This window comes from Xiphophorus maculatus, chromosome 10 (assembly GCF_002775205.1).
Source record: "Xiphophorus maculatus strain JP 163 A chromosome 10, X_maculatus-5.0-male, whole genome shotgun sequence".
NCBI classification, from domain to species: Eukaryota; Metazoa; Chordata; class Actinopteri; order Cyprinodontiformes; family Poeciliidae; genus Xiphophorus; species Xiphophorus maculatus.
This window is the reverse complement of record NC_036452.1, coordinates 24,481,364-24,500,863: the sequence shown is the minus strand read 5'-3', so window position 1 is coordinate 24,500,863 and position 19,500 is coordinate 24,481,364.

The window sequence follows — 19,500 nt, the reverse complement described above, 5'->3', positions numbered from 1 at the left end:
CTATTGAGTTGTAATAAGGTTCTTGGATTTCATTAACTGAATTTAATGTTCTGAAGTTCAAGTTAAAAAACCTAGTTTAGTTTAACCAGTTGAGATAACTGAGTTAAGCAATTGAAACATTAATACTGTTTGTTTCATTGGACTAATTAAACAAATCTAACCAAGTCAATCCTCAAGTTTATATTTTAAAAAAGCAAATTTAAAAACAGTGATGTCACACTTAGAAATGATTGTTCACTTTTTTTCACTAAAACAAACAATCAGCCAACTTACCCTCAGGCAGAGAGAGGTCATGAAAATGAGCATACAACTCACTCATGATGCAGTTTCATCTATTAAAATGTAAATGCTAAAACTAGATAAGTTCTCTACTACTCTGAAAGTGGATCATTCTTGATGAAGTGACTGCTTAGATTAAGCTTTGGAGTCTCACCTTAAACATCTTAAAACTTTTTTTCTTACAAATCAAAAAGTGGTTTAATTAGTTGCTACTGCTGGTGGCCCAATGCACTGTGGGATATCTGGCTAGCCAATCCCTACTGTCACATGCAAACCAGTTTGTCTGGGTGTGTCCTGAACATTAAGTGTTAACCTTTTAGAGACCAAAATCCTCATTACTTTCAAATACTTAACGTTTTGCATTGACATTTAAATAGAGTTAAGTTATCAAACATTTTTTATTCAAACCTTCACACCATGTTCTGCTAAATATTAGTAAAAGACAACAGAGGAAAACACATACAGTAGTGCAGGTTTTAAATGAAGGTGTTCATTATTAAGGAGAAAAAATCCAAACCTACAGATCCTGTGTAAAAAAGTGATTTCCCATAAACCTAATAAGTAGTTGGGCCAACCTTAGCAGCAACAACTGCAGTCAAGATCTTACATTAACTGAACTGTTGAGGGACTCTTTGACCTCAACGTTCCCCTCCACAGTGATTCTCTCCACTGACTCTTTCTCAGGGCAAAAATCATGGAATATGAAGCTGCAATGGCCACCATGAATAAACCAGAGGATCTAACAGTAAATCATTTCCAAAAGATTTCTTTACCACTGGCTTCTGACTGGGAGGTCATTTTAAAGTGAGGATGTTCAATACTAGCTGACCAACAGCTGCTGCTTCTTAAAGTTAGCTCTCATCAAAATCAGATTCATCTGAGACAATTAAGCAACTTTTTTTCGTATGTTATGCAAATCGTAGTGTGAACACCAAAATAAAAATAATTTTAAAAATTACCCTGCACCTGCAACTTGTCATTTAGGAATGACAATTATCCCATTTATTGGATCTTAGTGCCACTGGAGGACAGATTGAAAACCACAACACTGGCATTAAGTAGAATCTGATCCAGCTGTCTTTACAATCTTCAGCAGGTTTTAATTGTTGGGGAACAGGAGAGAGGAGTGTGGTAAAAATATCATTATAGTCCTAAACTACCACAACAGGGTATTGCTGAGATTTAATTACACCGAGCCATTGTTTAATTTGCTTCTCAATGCTTCAATTAAGGAAAAGGGGGAATGTGAGGGCTCAGGTTTCAGACTCATTTGGGCAGGAGAGGAGAGAGTTTCCCCAGTGAAGTTCATATAACATCACACAGCGGAGATCAAATGGATTTGTCATCATTTGACTAATGACAGGAGAGAGGAATAAACTCTATTAGAAAATCATCAAGAATCTCTCTGTCTCTGCTGATTGTCTTTGTGTGTGTTGTGCGTCTTCTGCAGAGGGGCCTTGGAGCTGATCCTGATGTATTTACTCTTATATTGAATAGTGCAGATGATCTGATCTTAGGCTGATGAGAGCCAAACATAGCAAAACCGCTGCCTCTCTTCAGAATAAAGGAATGTACAGAAGCTCCTGGAACCATTTCCCTTATTAGTTTTGTTGTTATTCAATCTCTTCCTCTTTTCTAGCAAACTGCAAACTTTATGCTGCATACAAACACAGTCGTATGTAAATAGGGATAGTATATGACAGCAGTTATGTTTTTATAACATCTGTGAATACATTAAACTTTCATATTAATTTTATCAATACTGAAAAATCCAACTAAAAAAAGATTCTAAAATTTTCTGTGAAATGTAAAATTTCGAATTTTTTGTTTAGGACAGAGACAAAAAAACTAGTATTGAGTCCAAAAATGAATTATTTAGAAAACTGAACAGAGAACATGTTTGGATTAAACTAAAAATAGCCGGTGAGAAAAAGAACCGTGCCCTAACTGTGCAGCATGGATGTACGATGTGAGGCTGATCTGCTGCTGCAGGATCTGGAGTCTCATTTCTAAAACATTGTGTAGGATTTATACTAGAAGAACATAAGTATGTCCAAAAGTCGAAAGTGGTTCATGCCAAGAAAAATCCACAAATATAAACCTCACCCAGAAAGCAACTTTCCCACAGATGAATCTAAAGGTTTGTGTTCAAGGTTCCACCTCCTGTCCTGCCCTCTACACTCAACCAAAAATGATCAATACAAATCACCTCAAGAATGTTAGTGTGTATTTAAATGAGTCACCAACAGCAACCATGAACAGAGTAAAGAAACACATTTCACCATAAATGGATGTGAGATGGAAGGTCGACAAAAAAACAATCTTTTTAGAAAAATGCAGTAACCTGGTCACTGCCTTTCGTACTCAATTCCACTCAATTCTCATCTCCCTTCAGTCTGGGATCCATCAGCTCAGTTTCTCAGGATGAGTTTCATCCTGACCAGACTGTAACAGAAGGAGTTATGAATGATGTTTTAGAACTGTGGTCTGTCTGTAGTGTTAGTGATGGCTGCAGATGAAGTGAACCAAGCTGTTCATGCTTCCAAATATTGATCAATTAACATCAGAGCAAGTACCATCTGGAGTATGTCAAGACAAAACATTGCATTGTCTTATTTCCTTTTTCAAGATGACTTGTTTCTATGAGAAACTGAGATCCAGATGTTTAAGAACATGACATGTTTATGAATAAAAGCATCTTTAGACTGGATGTGTATCTGTGTGACCTGGGACGTCCCATCTCCATTTTAACTGTTAAACATGGACAAGCACTTATTTCAGGATGAGTCACGTCAAGAGAGATTCTTGTTCTGTGCTTCAGACTTTCTTTCAGAGAATACTAAAATATCAGTTGTTAATAATAGTAACAGAAATAAGATCCATGTTTCTTTGTTCTAATGTATTCATAGTCAGGGCTGAGATGTACCTGCTTGTCTGGTTACTGTCGGTAAATGTCCTACTGGGTCAATACACTGCAGGTCATCATTTATCAGCAGTCAATACGTTGTGACTTCATCTCAGAGCTTTAACCGCCCTTGAATAATTTTAATATCCTTCTTGTCTGAATCAGACATACATTCTTTATATGGGCTTGTTGTTTTCCTGCACTCTTACGTTTATTTGTCTGCCTTCAAACAGATGCGCTGTGACAGATTTGCAAGAACTGCTCCTGGTCAAAGTATGGCTCCATGTATTCTCCATATTCTCCCCCCACCCAATGCCTCACCACTTCCCCCAGCTCTTTCCCCTTCAGACCACAGGTCTAGTTGCAGAGGGGAGAGTGATAAGGATGAAATGGGATTTCTGTCTAAATGTTGTTCAGCTTCACTAACTTCAAGGTTGTCAAAGCAAGAAAAATGTCTGAAGAAAACAGAGCTCTGGGAACTTCTGTAAAAAAAAACAAAAAAAACAACTTTAAATTCTACCCACTGAGTTTTGTTCAGAGGTTTTCCAGGATCAGAATGGATGTGAGATGGATGTGAGGCCCAATTAATGAGAAATGATTTTCTCATTTACCTCATTTCACAGAGGGTCAGAGGTTGAACAATGTTACAGAAAGGCACCAGAACAAGCTCATATCAGGACCCCTGCAGTTTGCTTATCACCATGGAGTTGGAGCTGAAGATGCCATCATACACCTGCTTCAACAAACCCTCTGTCATCTGGACAAAGCAGGCAGCACTGTGTGGATCATGTTCTTTGATTCCTCCAGTGCATTTAACACAATTCAGTCTGATCTGCTCTGTGAGAAACTCCAGAAGGCCCAGGTGGAGGCCTGGATCACCTGGATCTAGGACTACCTCACAAACAGACCACAGTTTGTGAGACTGAATGACTGTGTGTCTATAAGAAGGAACAGAGCAGACTGGACTTTTTAAGAAGCTAAGATCTTTCAAGGCGTCGCTATCTACAATAACTCTATGAAGAATTTGAATTAATATGAGTTACAATATTTAATTTCTCTTTGGGATCATATAGTATTTTTAATTTGAATTTTGTGCCTCAGAAACTACAAGTTGTTCCTCATCAGAGCAGCTAAAACTCCAATTATTGGACAAACAACAAAGAAATGTCACATTTCCCAATGTTTTGGAAAAGGGATCTGCTTTGAAAATTGCCAATTGTGATTTTCAGAAGTTTCTTTTAAAGATTTTTAGAATGGATTTTCCTAGATTAGCTCAGGATGATGTCTTCTTTCATTAACTTTAAAGATCTAACATTTCAAGTCCTGTTTTCTTTCTGTACCAGTTATACAAGAACAAAAAAGGAAACATTTTCACATGTTTCTTCATGAGAAACATGTATACATGTATACATGTATTCATTGCACTAATATGCCTGAATACATGTGGGAAATGTAAATATTTTCAAAATAATGAGCTAAAGTTGTTGGATCAGAGGAAATTTAATTGTATTGCAATTCTACATCAGGAGTGAAAAAAACCTGTCTCCTTAACAAAGCCTGAACTGTTTTCTTGTTTTCTTTGCTCTTCCAACATCATGCTGGAGAGCAGCCTGCATGCTGTAAATGACCTGAGCATGCAGAAACACGGAGGCTCTCCACTGGTTGAACAGAGGAGGCTGACAGCTCGCCATCACCGCTCTCCTTTCTCCCACTCTGTCGTCCGCTGACTGAGTTCCTGCAGCAGGAGAAATTTACAGACCAGGCCGTTAGGACTGACATGCCATCATCCCTGTCTTGTCCCATCCAGACAAACAAAGACTGAGGATCCTGTTGAACAGCTCAGTGTTGATGGGACTCCAAAAGCCTCCTGTCTGTCTCAGCAGGGATTCAGGATGCAGCAGAGAGCTGCAGCTACACTGAGTCCTATTCACAGTGGCAGCTTGTTGATGGAAAGCCTGTTAATGTTCAACCACACACAGGAACTGATGCAGAGCTCCCCTTCAGGCAGCGATGGAGGCTCGTTTTACAGATTTGTTCATTTATTGTATTTCACTTCAATCTGAAAAGCTCCAAAATATAGCAGCCATCAGTGTGAGTTATTTCTTATGCAAATGTAGTTGCAGCTTGAATCACAGAAATACATGAGATCACACTGCTTCTTGTTGTTTTCAATTAAAGACTGGAGAACATTTGTTACTCAAGGGTAAAAATCAACAAGCTTTGAATAACCCACTGGGTACTGGGAGTGAATGAAACAGCAGAGAAAAGTCTGGAAATCAGAGTAATAAACAGACATCTGAAAAAAAATTTTACACTTTTTTAAGAGCAAGTTTAATTAAAGTAAGTTCTTACCTCCATTTTGTTCTCACTGGGTCATAACATGACAAAATGAGTTTTACATGTTCTGTCTGTGTCATGTACAGAAATATGTATGTTGATAATTAACAACTAATAAACTTAGATAGCTCTGTTTACAGTTTAGATGAAATTCAGGTCTGGATGGGCGGATGGACGGATGGACGGATGGAAGGATGGACGGATGGACGGAAGGACGGATGGAAGGACGGACGGACGGACGGACGGACGGACGGACGGACGGACGGACGGACGGACGGACGGACGGACGGACGGACGGACGGACGGACGGACGGACGGATGGATGGCACCAAATCCATCCAGGCGCCGTCAAATGGACCCCAGGTTTAGGACATTTACAGGATTCCAACTGCTGTCATGTAACCTTTTCTAGAGCTTAGTGGTTATTAAACAGTAATAAATCAATAATATTTTTCAAAAACTCATAAATTGCATTTTGCTCCACATTATTATAATTATTAATCATTGTAATCCACATCTGCTCTGGACAGATGAACTGAACACATATTAAACATACATGTTCATTTTTACTGTGTCAGTAAAATGGTCAAACCCTCAAACATTTCTAAACTTCCATCGAGACAGAAAACAATGTGAACTGTTGCTTCTGTATTTACTTTTTTTTTAAATACACTTTGCTGCATATTTGACATATTTCAAGGACTCCAGGAATAAAAACAAGATATTTTCGAAGCTATTTTACATACTTATGTTATTACAGCTAAAGTTGTGTGATAAAATGTATTTCATCATCAAGTTTATTAGTAGCCTATTTCAGCCACAAGGCAATTAAAAGTGCTTTACATAATAAAAGCATAACACAATAAACAAATAAAAAAAACTTTACAGTAACAACATGAAGAGAATTAATTAGAGATTGTTATCCAGACTAGAATTAATCATTGTTCAGCCTTGATTTAAACAAACTCAGTGTTTCAGCAGTTGTGCAGTTTTCTGGAAGTTTGTTGCAGACAGAAATCCATCCATCTCCAAAGTGACAGTCAGTGTTACTCCAGCCAGCCTCTTCCCAGCTTGCAGCTTCACACACTCTGGTACCTCCTGCTGCTCCTTCCACCCTGTCAGAAGACAATCTGTCCATCTACTCCTGATTGTTGACACTTATTGGTAAACTATGAATTTTGGATGTCCATCTTTTCAAAAATTTTGCAGTGGTTGTGAAACTGTGAAGATTTTGTGATAGAGACCATAAGCAGGTTTAATATGACAGATAATCAATTCAACTGAAAAACAATTAAATCTGTTAGAGCATATGTCAAATAAATGAATGTAAAAACATATGATAGCCTAAATTTATAAAGTAATATTTTTGTTGAAGCATATTTGATTAATTTAATAATGATAATATTTAAGGACTGCACAGTGGCACAGTTGGTAGCTCTGTCGCCTTGCAGCAAGAAAGTCCTGGGTTCAATTCCCGGTCCGGGGTCTTTCTGCATGGAGGTAGCATGTTCTCCCTGTGCATGCTGGGTTCTCTCCAGGTACTCCGGCTTCCTCCCTCAGTCCAAAAACATGACCGTTAGGTAAATTGGTTTCTCTAAATTGTCCCTAGCTGTGAGTGTGTGTGGTTGTTTGTCCTGTCTGTCTCTGTTGCCCTGTGATGGACATGGTGACCTGTCAGGGTGTACCCCGCCTCTCGCCCGGTACGTTAGCTGGAGATAGGCACCGGCAACCCTCCCCACCCCATTAGGGACAAGGGTGTTAGAAAATGGATGGATGGCTGGATGGATGGATGGATGGATAATATTCAATTGTCCTAGTTAGATTTTCCCAGTTTGAACTTCTGATGTGTTTTTGTTGTTCCCATATATATTGGTCTAGCCTCTGAATGTAGAAGAACTGATTGTTGCGAGTTAGTAGTTAGGTTGGTCACTGAGACAAACATTGAAAAAATTCCAGTGTTTATTTTACCTGTGACACAGTTAACTGGTTGGGAGGCAGGTAGATAGAGCCTGACTGATATCTGTGTAAAAAGCATTTCAATGGGAGTTCACTAAAATGTTTACAGTCTCTGCTCTACTCCCTCACAGTTCATTCTCAGTTCAGTTCATTAAATAGTGACGATTCACATAAAATTTGATCTTCAGGGACATTTCAAGACAAACAGATCCAAATTATATACACAGATATATAAATGATTCAATCCAAACAAATAGATTCAACATTAAATACAAATTATCCAAACAGTCCTGGTTCTAAATGCAGTGAGGATCATTTTATTACATAAAAGGGTTTCTGAAAACCAATCAACTGCATCCCATCACCCATCAGGGCAGAGGCCTGTCCAGGAGAAAGTCCAGGGCTGTTGCCCCACCTAGTCTGAACCAGCGGTGATCAGTGATTGTTTTCTGGGTCTTAGCTTTTTTAGTCACACAGAAAACGCATTTTTTTTCCTAAGTTTAACAAGCACTATTGAGTCTAGTGGAGGACAATCTATTGGGGAGCGGATCTTCTTCCCCCATAAAATCAGACTGGTGATATTGCATAACTGGACAGTAGTATGAGAAGGTAGCAAAGTGAAGAAAACTGGTCATTATGTCCTTCAGTAGCCTAATCCTATGGCAGCAAAACGACAGAAATAGCTCAGGATAACCTGAGACCAGTCTAACTATAAGCAAGAAAAGGTTTAAGTGTGGCAGTGTCTGATATGGGCGACATGGGCAACCGCTCAGGGCAGCATCTTGTGGTGGGCAGCATGAGACATGAGATATTGCTTCTGACCCCTCATCCACCTCACCTCCCACCCTGGTCCTCAATTGTCCGTGCAGAACCCCCTCCCACTGACAGGAAGCGGTCCATCACCATGGGGACAGTCAGGGTTAATATTGTGATACTTAGCAGACTTCTGTAAAAGCTTCCAAAATAATGTCCATATTTGTTGGAGTTCAGGAATGACTTCTTTTCCACGTTGCTTGTGTTGCCCAAAAAAACTATCCATAATTACAAATGTAGGAAGGTTTCATCTGTCTGCTGACTCACAGGATCAGCATTATCCATCTTCTGCTGTCTTTGTTTCTCTGACAGGACAAGACAGGAGCGACGACACAGCAGTGCTACCTCTGGCTGTTGGTTTTGTTGAGGCAATACCAACGACAGGAAAGAACTGAATTCTAATTACACCTCTAAAAAATGATGTGTAGAGATTCTAAACCATCAGTCACACACATACACTCTGTGTTCTGTTGTTTTCATTTTGATGACTAATTACATTTTTGGAAATCTACTTCAGCCGTACGGATGAAAAAAATAACAGCTCAATACTCATAGATCACATTTAAACTCACTAAGAAGTGAGCCAAGATATCGGAAAGAGAGCTGGTCCAATTTCCATATGTGTAAATGTCTCACCTGCAGAAAGTCAAACATTTATATATCAATACACAGCATGGGAATGTCCAGCCATCATACTGTTCAGGAAGGAGATGTATTCAGAGTCCCAGAGATGAATGTTTATTAGTGTGAAATCCTGTGAGGATGGCTGCTGAATCTGGTAGTAGAGTTATTATCCACAGTGAAACAAGTCCTGTCCCAACATGGGCTGAGAGGCCACTCAGAGACAAAACCAAAAAAAACTTGGTGATGCTGATGTGCCAGTAAATTTCTCTTCATGGTCCAGAATATGGATTCAAATGAACAGTAGGAAAAGAACTACAGTCTCACAATAGCACAAGCTTTTTCATGCAAAATATTATTTGCACTGTTTACCTGTTGTAATTATTGGTTTTGAATAATTATTGGTTGTTGTAATTATTGGTTTTGAACAAATATGTTGTGAACAAAATTAGAGGAATTAGGCCAACAAGGTTCATATTGAAACTCATGGACCTAATACCTAGTACCAAATATATCCTGGGTTCTATAGTGAGGAACATTATGGGGGATTCAGGGGACAGAGCCCTACCAGCCATCAGTTCACAATACATTTCATCATTGATAATCAGTGTGAGCTCTGTTCCCCCTCTACATACGCTCCTCACTGTTCTCTGGTTTGTGTTTCAGAGCTGAGAGGCGTCTGCAGCCCTGTACAAATCATCAGTATATTCTTTGGAAGATATTCTCCTGTACCACCACCTTCATTTGTGTTTACATCTTACTAGCTTAGTACCGCAAAACGTCTTTCTCCCCTTTTCACCAATCTTTGTCTCCATATTTATCCGGTAATAAATTTGACTCTTTAAACTATGAGTTATGGTTCTCTTGTGTTCTTTACAGGGGAACCAGCAATGTTCTGGGGAGAGTGTAGATGTTGGAGCCACAGCCACCATTGCGCTGCATATGCCCCAGTATAGGAGCTCAAAAGGGTTTATGAAGATCCACATAAAAATGTGAGTTTTCATTCCTTCTCTTCATTTATAGATAAAATATTAGGGTAAACTGGAAGTGTTGTTACATAACCTTTTCTACTGTATGTTTTGTATGAAGGGCCTCAGAACAAATCCAGACCTAGTGAGCAGAGAGCTCCAGTTTCCCGCGGAAGCATCACTTCCCTCACAGATCATCCTCTGGCAGGTATATCTGTCTTTCTTTCTCACTTTGCAGCTGTCAAGGATGTCTGGGTCTCCGCTGTCATTCTTGTTGACTTCTCTATAATACAGAGGAATGTGAGTGTAGGAGTGCTCCTATTCTCCGCTCCAGGCTGGTTACACCGACACACTTTCTGCATCCTTATCCTCTTCACACTTTCCCTATCACACACGTTTCTTCTTTTTTTTCATTGCCCTCACTCTCCTGCAGTCTTTGTTCTCCTCCAGTTTGTTGTCCTTTTCATCTATGGTTTCTGCCTTGCTGGCTGTTTTACTGAGAGATTCCAGCTGGAAGTCCTGGTAGAAAAAAAGGCGGGATCCCGAGTGTGTGGGCAGGTCTTTAGACTTCTGCTGTAAGGGGGAAGCCTACAATAACTCCCACAGACTTTCCTCACACATGCACCCCCCCCCCCCCCCCCCCCCCACGCACGTATTTTATTCCCAGGAAAAAGCTTTTTGTTATGCAAGTATTTGTTGTTAAATGCAACATAGCAGACGGATCAGTAATAGGGCTTTAAAATTTTGTTTTAACTGCAAACTAATTCCACTTCAACCAAATTTTAGGCCAACCCCAAAACAAGCTAAGAAAACTGATTAAGGGTCTCACTGAAAAACAAATCAACATCTGAATCAACAGAAGGCTGTTTCTGCTCATTGTGTTGTATCAGTGTCTTTATGTGAGATGCCTTTTATTTTTTAACTGTTTTAAATTTCTTCTAAAAATGTTTTCAGTTCATTTTCTTCTCAACCGTTTACTTGATATGAAGTTATATGAATCTATTTAAAATGTGTTTCAACTTTGAAAATGAAAAAATAAAACTAAATGCTTCTATTTCCTACTACACAGTATTACAGCTGAAGGCCTTTTATTTGCAACAAAAAGTTTCTGGGTTTGATGACTTTGGTTTCCATCCTCAGTCCAAGAACATTCATGTTGTGTTAACTGACCTTTCTAAAAATCTCTTCGGAGTAATGTGAGCATGCATGGTTGTTTGATGGGGTGTGTGGGCATGTGTGGGGGGGATGCGGGCGTGTGTTTGTGTGTGTGTTGCCCTGTACTGAACTACTTACTGAGTATGTACCGTCTCTCATCCATTCACCACTGAGATAGGCCCTAACCCTGCTGTGTCCCTGCAGTGAAAAGAAAGGTAGAGCAAACAGGTGAGTGCTACATTCATTTTAAAAAAAAAATTAAGTTTTCTTAAGGATACAAGTTACTAAGCTTGGTACTAAGTAATTCCCTTCAATTTCTTCCACTTAAATGAACACTAATTTAAGGTAGAATTTTTCCTCAAATATTCTGTGTGTACTGCAATAAAATCGGAAAAATTGGAAATTGATGGTGAACTCCCCTGTAGTGACATCAATAAATATAGTATCTATAGAGTGGAAAATAAAATTATGAAAACAATCATTCCCAAAGGCTCCTTAGACTGAAGTTATTAAATGTTCTGCTTTACTGTACTGCATAAAGACTTACAATAATTATGATAATAGAAGTTTAGCCTCCGACTACAGGCCCTTCCTGTTCCACACCCTGTCAGGCTGAACTTATTTCCTTATTTAACAAGTGTCCTGGCATTAAAACAGACATTCTATAATTTCATTAACAAATGTTCTACTAATCAGCAATAAATTATGTTAGAACTAAACAATAGTTTTATTGTGTAAACTGTAAGATCAAAAGATGATTAAGTGATTTGCACTCCATCTGAAGATACATTCAGGTTGTTTTAACAGGCTTGTAAAACAGACAAAATAGTGTAAAAATGCATATTTAAAATATTTTAGAAAATAAAGGAAAATTTGCTTTGCTTTTAATTAACTAATCCTAACCCTTTGATTGAAGGTGGGAAGAATATTATTTAATTGTGAGTGTGCCTGTTTTAAAGTGTTAGTCTGTTTCTGAATAATAGGAGAGGGTGTAAATAATTGTGTTACCTGCTTTGGGGGGTGAATGGGCGACGCTGACATGTAATATATATTCACTCAGATTTAAAGGAAACCATTTAAAAAATTCCACTTAAATGTGATCTCAGTTCAGCTAAATATGAGTTTGCATTTAATATACAATATGTTTTCAACTATGTTTATTTTTTTAATCACATATTGACAATAAAGTCAACTTTTGAATATTTCAAATAAAAAAGGTAGTAGTATACTGTTCACATGAGGGGAGAGATTACTAATTTATGAGCTTAGCGCCACCTTGTGGAAGCAATGCAACACAAGTCGACTGTATGGAGAATTACACAGGACTGCAATAGTCATTATAATGTGACTAATCCTACTATATCAATTAAATGTTAATGTATTTTATTAATTAAGTTCACAGTGGCGCCTTGACATGTTTTGTTTGTTTATTTCTGTTAACTTTGATTGTTTTGACTTGGAGCCAATTAAAACCCCGAAATTCAGTTTCTCTGAAAATTAGGATAGTATAAATCCATCAGTCTTTATTTATAAAGCGCTTTGCAACATCCGAAAAATGAACAAAGTCAGCAAAATTAAAACAGAAATAATCAAACACACAAAGAAGAAAACAACAACATTAAAAAATCATTTAAAAAATTGAAAATATGTCACAAAATAAAAAAGTGCCTACAAAATGTGCGCGAGTGTCAGAGCATCACAGCTCTACTATTAAAAGCCGTTTGAAGGAAAATGTTTTAAATTTATATTTAAAAAGTCCAGGATCTGCAAGAAAAAAAACAGAGGTCACTCCACTGCTCACCTTGAATTTGGTACCACAGTGCCCTCTTGTGTCAATTAGATTTTGTTACTGGTAAATGGTAAACGAAAAAAGTCAATACAATGTCCTCAGATTAATAGAAGTTCAAGATGTGCGTGTGTGTGTGTGGGGGGGGGGGGGGGGGGGGGGGGGGGGGGTTGCGCATGTGTGTGTGTATGTAAATAAAAATATAGCTTTAACTTAGGTGAAACTTCTTTGGGGTTTTATAGGCTACTGACCACACCTTCCTTCAGAAATGCCATTACCACCATGCAACCAACCCCTTGTATACCAAACCAAAGAACCCAATAGTCTTCACTATTCATCACTATGCAGGACCTGTCACATATCAGGTATTGTATTCACCACTTTGATGTTAAACAACTAATTTGTACTTGTAGAAGACTGGAACAAAGAACTGCCACCATCTTTTGGCAGGTCCATAATTTCCTCAATAAGAATCAAGACCAGTTCAGGACAGAAATTGTGGAGCTTTTTGCAAGAAGCCGGATAAAGGTGAACCAACTAACACATTATTCATAATACTCAATATTCCTCATAAAGATATGGTAATTGTCATATCTGGGGTGGTTTGAGTTTTGCTTTGGGTTCTGTCATTTTTTTGTGTGTGTTCCTTACTTTTTTTATTAGTTCTGCCTCATTTCCATTTTCACTTCAGTTCTTCCTTACTGAGTCTAGTTTATTTCTCGTCTACTTGTTCTATGTAGTGATGGGCCATCTGAAGCCAGGCTTCGAGGCGTGTACCGAATAAAAAGGAGGCGTGTCAGATGACGCCCTGCGACTGGCAACAAACGATGTTTCGCATTGCATGAGTCACGGGACTGCCTCATTTTGCGTGTCCGTTTTCAAAATAAAAGCGTGATGAGCCGTGCTGCTTCATGGCATGGGTTGTTGTATTTGATCGCGCATCAGAGGAGTATTTGTCTTCAGCAGTGACCGAAATAAAAGGACCCATGCAATGCGAGACATCTTTGGTGCCACTCACGTGGTTTTCAGCAAGACGACACAAGCATTGGCATTGAACTCAATTGTTTAAAGTCAAGTCAAAGTAAAAAGTTCCTTATAAGTAAAAAGTTAAAGATTTGTAACTTTTAAGATAATTGAACACAAAAAAGTAAGTTGTCATCACTAAACCAAAAGAATTAAGTGAGATTAATGTAAATAAGTCTATAACATGAACTACAGCCCAAATACACATTTTAGAGGTTCAAAAACATGTTAGACTGAACCGTTTGCAAATTCAATTTTCTAGAAATTAATACTACCTTAATGTACATTAGTCAATCACCCCAATTTACATCATTTTTGAAATCCTGTAGGGAACCGGAGCACCCGGAGAAAACCCCCACTAACACAGGGAGAACAGACAAACTCCCACAAAAAGAGGCGCCCGGTTGAGAACAAAGGTCTCTTTTCTGTGAAGATGCCGCGTTAACCACTGCTTCACCGTGCTGACCTTTTTTTTGGGGGTCTAAAATATGAGATGTAATTTGGAGTTTTGAAAATGGTTCTGACCTGGACTCTTTTAACTAGTTGCTTGTTTTAGAGGTTTTCTTTTCTCACCACAAATGTTTCTCCAATCTGAACCGTTTGCAAATTAAATTTGATAGAAATTAATACTACCTTTCTTGAGGACACGTTACATTGGGCAATCATCAAAATTTACATGGTTTTTGGAAATCTGGGGGAACCCGGAGCACCCGGAGAAAACCCACGGCCATTTTTTTCTTCTGGTCTAAAATAAGAGATGTATTTTGGGGTTTTGCAAACGGTTCAGAAATTAACTAGACGTTTTTTCCTAGTTGCTCGATTAAGAAGTTTTCTTGCTTTTCTTCTGTTTTTGTAATTTCCTGAGCCTCAAACTGTCTCGTATCCTTTTCCACACTGATTTTCTTTTGCCGACTGCCTCCACTGGTTCCTCTGACAATTTTTCAGAGGAACTCTGAAAAATATTAATTTGATTAATACTGTCTGTCACTTTGATGGGTTCGGGATCACTCACTTCTACAACATCTTTTACCTCCTTGGGAGATGCATGAGGAACATCAATGTCCTCTGACAGGGTTTCCTCTAAGAGACGGAATGATTCATGGCTGCAGGGTCAGAAATGGCAGGGGTCGTGTCTTTCTCATTTTCTTCTTGACACTTTGCCACAGTTTGTCCTGAAGGTCCGAATTCGTCTCCATCTTGAAGTTCAGTTTTCATATTTTCCTGCTCTGTTTTGCAATTAAGCTCACATCCAAAGTGCAGTTGTTGGAAGGCAGTCAGTTCTTTTTGAAGATTTTCCTTCTCAGCTTCAAGCTCGTTGATTTTTTGTGAAGAAGCTTCCATCTCTTTATCTACGTTCTGCTTAAATATGTCCGCCTGCTGCATTAGACCAGAAACATGTCCTTTGTGTCTGGCTTTAAGTCCCTCGTAAGAAATTGTTGCCAGGTCCAGAAGACATAGAAGATGGTTGATTGTCTTAGATGATTCTTGTTCCAGGAAAGAGAACTCTTCTGTCTTTCTCTGATCTAGATCGTCCTTTTCTGCTCTGAGTGTATTGATAAGCTCAAGGTCATTCTTGGCTTTTTAAAATGAACTTCTTTCACACGAGTCATTTCAAGCTGATAATCCTCGTTTTGCTGTCTAAGGGCAGAAACATCTGCTTCATACTGTCACTTTAGGTGTCGCTATGACCTCTTCATCTTCTCCAGCTCGCTCTGCAGATATTTCTCATTGTCGTCGTCATAGATCAGCTGCATTTCAACCCACAGTTTCCTCTTGGATTTGGCTTGAAGCTCCTCGTAGCAAGGCTTGATGTGGTCCAGCTCCTGTTGGAGAGCGTTATTTTTTTCTTTCTCTGCCTTAATCTGTGTCATGAACTCTTCCTCGTTGAGCAGTGACTGACTCGTTATGATGGCGACGTAAAAAGCAAAAAACGAGCAAAATTTCCAACTGCCGAAACGTAGAGTGTAACTGACACCAACTGCCGCTCCGTTAGTGTGGAATTAAGTAGATTTTTGACCCCAAAACAATTTTGAAATCGCCGTCACGCCCACAAATATCGCCCTATCGGTATCAAACTCGGTCATGACATTGATACGCATGCCTGCTCCCGTAAAATGTTTTCGAAATTTCTCTAGGGCTTAGGGTTTTCTGTCAAGGTGCTTCAGAGTGAAATCATGCGCCAGGATAACTGACAAATCTCCCAGATTCACTTCCATGTATTTCTGAAAAATGTCTGAGCTCTGCACACACCGTCTTTGTCTCATCACTGCAATTACTGTGAGTGAGCTACAAATATGAATCGCAGTACTATGGGAGACGACAAATAGCCCTTTCATACGCTTCAAACAGTTTTCCAATACGTCTCTCGGTTCCTGAACGGCAAGGAGTTGTTCGGACTGCTTTTTCCATATAAACTGACTGGGTGTCTCACAAAGATAGAATTCTTTCTCCACCTCTCTGTCTCACACACACATGAAAGTTAGCAGAGGATTGATAACCATAGCAACGGAACACAGGAGGGGATTGGCTGCTGGTTAGGACTACAAATACGCATCACTGTAGTTCTAATCAATACTCAGTTAAAACAGAGGGCTGAGCTGCCATTTAGAGCTACTGGCTGTTTTCGCCAGTATATAACTTATTTAACCCAAACACTGTTACTCATTGGATTAGTGTAGCCCTTTAAAAGGAAGCTTACTAAAAATTTCAAAATAAAAGCCTGAATATTCCTGTCAGCTCTTTTGGAAAAACTAACTACTTCAAACTATTAAAATTCTGTCTCTCCCTCTCTGTCTCACACACATGACAGTTGAGCTGCTCTTTAGAACTACAATGATTGAAGGTTAGGACTACAACATGGCGGACACTCAGTGCCTACAAAAGAGGTCTGAGCTAAATGTCAGAACTACAACATGGTGGAACTGTCAGTTACTACAGAGGAGGACTGAGCTGGCATATAGAACTACTTGTGATTTGGGCTTTTTATAACTGATTTTACCCAACCATTGTTACACATGGGTTTAGTGTGGCCATTTAAAATAAAGCTTACTGAAAATTTCAAAATAAAAGCCTTGACAATTTCTACATCAGGTAATTGCTCTTTTGGGCATTCTATAACTGATTTTAACCAACCATTGTTACACATGGGATTAGTGTGGCCATTTAAAATTAAGTTTACTGAAAATTTCAAAATAAAAGCCTTAATACTCCCCCCTGGTTCGAGCACTGCCATAGGCGGTGCAATAATATTAGCCTGTATTATCTTTCTCTCTTAGGTTAGTGCGCTGCCTTGCGTAGCAAGGCAGTATATTAACATTAGCACAAACATTAGCATTTCACTGCCCCCCACGAGTGCACCTGACCTGTGTTAAGAAAAATGATTATTTTTTAATGCTTAATACAGTTAGTCTTGCGACATGTGTAAAGGGATGCCCAACGCCAGTGACGTGCGGTGAGGTTCATAGCTGGTGAGGCACTGACGTCATCAGAATCAGATTTGCAAATAGATGCATAGATTGACAGCAGTTTACAGGTTATGTTTCACTTCTGCATCCTTACACATACAAACTGTAGCTCACAAAACACACATTTTCTTAAAAAACAAAACAAAATAAATGTTATTACTGTCTTACCTTTACTTATAAATGAAGTCCATGCGTCGCTCCTTCTGCACAAAAACATCCGTCACTTTGCGATAGAAGTCCTCCTTATCTTCCTTCAGTTTTAAAAGTCTCTCTTCCACTTGAGAAAACTTTTTTAGTGTTGTAATGTAGTCATCCATGTCGAAAGTCGGGATAAGCGAGAGGAAAAAAATCACTATCTCTATTATAATCTATCGCTGCACTTGACTTGCTTCCCGAATCGTTTAGCCTAGCTCGCTGTCACTTACTCGGCAGTTGAGGAGTGAACAAGACGAACGTCTGGGATCTTGAGCGCCCCCTGCCATGAGGCAAGAGAACTGCCTGCCTCACCTCGAACCTGTTCTCTGCCGTTTATAATCGCTCATTACACGAAACACGTTACACAAACACAGTTGGTGACAAAAAGCACTGTACATTATATACATAAGCTAAATTATTGGAAATAAGTTCACATATTAAATTTGTTTAAACCATTTTATTGACGCCGTACAGCAACATGCTCTCTCCGCTTAGCAGCCAGCGCAGAGCCAGGGGTTGCGCAATCCAAGGTGAGGCAGAGCTCGCTGCTGCCTCACCGGCATCGCTTCCAGGCATTTGAATGGGAAAATAAGAAAATTCAGCGATTTTGAACAAATAAAAATCGAAATTGGTGAAGCTACATGAAAAATAAATATTTTTTAGTACAAACCACCGGATGAATATAACAATTTAAATTACTTTATGATTATATATTTTCTTTCTTTCCATGATGGCTGGTGAGGCACTGCCTCACCTGCCTCCCCTGACCGCACGTCACTGCCCAACGCTCTTGTTTGGAACAGTTTTCTGTTGAGCAGGGGGAAGCAGGGCCTTTTCCTCCCCCGCTGACAGACAGAGCAATAAAATTTACATTCCGATAGAGCAGGAGACTCTTTGGCGCCTCTCCCCGTACCTGGCACGGCCCAAGACGAAGTGGTCCCCCCCCCTTTTTTTGCTTGGACAAAAAACAGACACCTTTGCCACAATGAGGGGAGTTTTTTCAAGTTCTCTGAGGGCTGAGGGAGTTTCTAATTGGTCAAAGAACGGAGCGCCTTGACTGCATATATTAAATTGAAGGAACACCCACTGACTATAAAATTTGGGTCAATGCTGAGATAGAGAGAGAGAGCGCGGCCGCTATTTTTGCTTTTTTGTATTTGTTTTGTGTTTGTCTGTTTTCCCCCTTGTGTGTTTTTTATTTTCATGAGAAAATGCATATCTCTGTTCCTCTGCAGCTTTGTTGTCGATTGCTTTGTATGAAATTAAACTCTGTGATCTGTGACGTCAACACGTTTTGTTGTTGTTTCGTTTTACCAGCACGCGGTCGCTGCACGTCGCCCACGGAGAGCGTCACTCGCCGATCCCGGGCAAAATTAAAAGAGGAAGAAGGAGCCAAACGTTTTGTCCAAAGCTAGCATTAAATGATCCTCTTTTTTAATAATTGTCAAGAAAACATTCTAATGATACCCCACATGCTACTGACAGCATTTAGGCTTACATTAGCATTTGGCTAATTTTAGCTTATACACTAATTTCAACATACTGAATTGTGCAAGTCCAGGTTCGTCAACATGCTTGTTACTCTTCACATGCTATTGATTACATTCCACCTTTTTTAGCATTGATGCTAATTTTTAGCATCAGAACGCTGGGTCCAAACCGACTGGCACACCTTGGCAGGCCCCAGTTAAATTTCTTCAGGAATTTTCTAGTTTGAAAATTGTTGTGCTGGACTGAGAGACGGTGAGGCACAGTGGTGCAGAATCAGAGCCTGCGAAGGCAGCCATTTCTATCGTAAAAAAACCCAAAACGGAATAACACTTTGTCAGAGAACATTTCTGAGCACAAGGCTTGTTTTATGGCTTTATATTGTCAACAGCCATTCTGAGATCAGAAAAAGCCTGCAGCAGATTTCCATTTGTGCTTCTGACTCTGGGTGATTCTATATTGCTGATGGCCAAGAGTGACAGCGATGATAAATCAGCAGTGAATATGTGC